Below are 2,854 nucleotides of genomic sequence, written 5' to 3' on the forward strand. Positions count from 1 at the left end.
ACAGTGGAAAAACGTTGTGTGGAGTGACGAATCACGGTACACAATGTGGCCAGTGGCGTAACTACCGTGGTAGCAGCTGCCATAGGGCCCGGGACATTAGGGGGCCCGGCGACAGCCGCTTCCTCTGCGGCTTTCTTTTTCCTTAATAGGCTGTTACCGGCTGGAGTTACTCCAACCAGTAATGGGCCCCAGGGCCGGCGTTAGGGGGGGAGACAAACTGGGCAATCGCCCAGGACCCTCACACTGTCAAGGGCCCCATACCTTCCCTACCATAAGGAGAAGATTGGCAGAAGACAAATCACTGCTAGATGCAGGGCTGCAGATGCTTCTTGTAAAAGCTTCCGCACACAGCAGCTTCCTATTCCGCCCCTCCCCCTCCTCAGTATTGGAGTGTGAGGGGAGACATCCTGTGCGATGTATCTGCTCTCTTCACTGCTAGACAGAGCTGCACTGCCACATGTAGGTATATTGTTGGATAAAATATGTATAGATGTGTATATATGTTTACATTATGTGTCTTATATACTGTGTGAGTCCTGTATGTGTGTAGATAGGTGTGTGTATATGTTGTATATGAATGTATGTGTGTGAGTAGATGTGTATATGTGTAAGTATGTTCAGCATATCAATATCTATCTATCTATCTATCTATCTATCTATCTATCTATCTATCTATCTATCTATCTGTCTATCTCCTATCTATTTATCTCCTATCTCCTATGAATGTATGTGTATGAGTAGATGTGTATATGTGTAAGTATGTACAGCATATCAATATCTATCTATCTATCTATCTATCTATCTATCTATCTATCTATCTATCTGTATTTGCTTCTATACATGTCTACCATTATACATACTAAAATTGTATTTTATAATGTGATGTTTAGGCCCAGTACACATCTGCGTTCAGGTTTCCATTTGTGGAGTCTGCTTGGGACCCCCTAAACAGAAACCTATACGCATTTAAAAAGCTGTTACTTTCAGGGTCTCCAATTAATGTTCATGGGTGTTCATTATGGGGCATAATGGTGTGTGTAGGGACCACTATGGGGCATAATAGAGCGCGCAGGAATGCGACGGAGGTCGGCCAGTCGAGGTCTTTGGTGTCAGTCAGGAAGGGGGGGTCCCATGTCAAAAGTTCGCCACGGGGCCCCACCATTCCTAGTTATGCCACTGAATGTGGTGATCCGATGGCAGGGTGTGGGTATGGCGAATGCCCGGTGAACGTCATCTGCCAGCGTGTGTAGTGCCAACAGTAAAATTCGGAACTGGTGGTGTTATGGTGTGGTCGTGTTTTTCATGGAGGGGGCTTGCACCCCTTATTGTTTTGCGTGGCACTATCACAGCACAGGCCTACATTGATGTTTTAAACACCTTCTTGCTTCCCACTGTTGAAGAGCAATTCGGGGATGGCGATTGCATCTTTCAACACGATCGAGCACCTGTTCATACTGCACAGCCTGTGGCGGAGTGGTTACACCACAATAACATCTCTGTAATGGACTGGCCTGCACAGAGTCCTGACTTGAATCCTATAGAACACCTTTGGGATGTTTTGGAACGCCGACTTCGTGCCAGGCCTCACCAACCTACATCGATACTTCTCCTCAGTGCTGCACTCTGTGAAGAATGGGCTGCTGTTCCCCAAGAAACCTTCCAGCACCTGATTGAACGTCTGCCTGCGAGAGTGGAAGCTGTCATCAAGGCTAAGGGTGGGCCAACACCATATTGAATTCAAGCATTACCGATGGAGGGCGCCACAAACTTGTAAGTCATTTTCATCCAGGTGTCTGGATACTTTTGATCACATAGTGTATGTCCACCGAAAAAAGGAGGTCAACCTCCCAAAGGTAGTAAGTATGCTAAACATCAATGGGGCACCTTTTATCACAGATCCCTCAAAGACTTGGCTCTATGGAGGGATCCATGAAAATGGAATGGAATGACATTCACTTTCGAAGGCCATACTGTTGCCCACATGTTCTCCAGGCCAATCTCAGGCTATCATTGTACTTTAGACAAAAGTGTAACTCATCGCTGTAGTCCTCCAGTCCAGACTACATAGCTGTCATGTGGTGCACCATGATAGCTTTTGAGAGAAGTGGAGTGAGATCAATGAAACATCTCTAGGTGGACATCTGGTTTGTAGACCAATGTTGTTCAAACACCTTCTGATGGTTTGTGTCATTACTGTTGGCCGCCCTAAGCTTGGGATGTAACAACCAATTTCACTTGCTTTACAGAATGGATCGCTCTGTGCCATTCTTCCATTTTGTCATCTCCGGGTACCTCTTGCTGTTGCTGCAGTTTGTTGTTGTTCTCCCAACTACTGGGACATGTAGTGTTGAAAAGTGCCAACATCTTGAGCTAGAATGTAGTGATCTGCCGGAATAAAAAACCAAGGTCTTGTATTTCAAGGATTTTTTTTTTTACTGGAACGCTTCATGAATTTGCGTGTCATCCTTGCACAGGGGTCATGCTAATCTTCTCTGTATCATTCCAATTTTAGTATATGTACTGCCAAAGCGAGCATTTTAAGGGTTTTTTTAATGTAGATTGTGAGCCCTATGTAGGGATCACAATGTACTTTTTTTCCCCCCTATCAGTATGTCTTTGTAGAATGGGAGGAAATCCACACAAACTCAGGGAGAACATACAAACTCTTTGCAGATGTTGTTCCTGGTGGGATTTGAACCCAGGACTCCAGCACTGCAAGGCTGCAGTGCTAACCACTGAGTCACCATGTTGCCCCCATTTCAAGGGTTTTGTCCCTTTCAGTGTCGACAATTCGCATGCTGATGAACAGGAGGCTTCGCACAATCATCCCACACCAGCAATTTTTGAGGTTGCT

General features: G+C 45.5%; 1 non-coding gene across 1 annotated transcript; it reads right to left on the reverse strand.

Moving 5' to 3' along the window:
• Positions 1 to 2,429: 2,429 nt before the first annotated feature.
• On the reverse strand, positions 2,430 to 2,536 carry LOC142201690 (U6 spliceosomal RNA). Its single transcript, XR_012715599.1, has one exon. It is a non-coding gene; the product is annotated as a U6 spliceosomal RNA (small nuclear RNA).
• Positions 2,537 to 2,854: the final 318 nt, after the last annotated feature.

This window comes from Leptodactylus fuscus, chromosome 4 (assembly GCF_031893055.1).
Source record: "Leptodactylus fuscus isolate aLepFus1 chromosome 4, aLepFus1.hap2, whole genome shotgun sequence".
Classification (NCBI taxonomy): Eukaryota; Metazoa; Chordata; class Amphibia; order Anura; family Leptodactylidae; genus Leptodactylus; species Leptodactylus fuscus.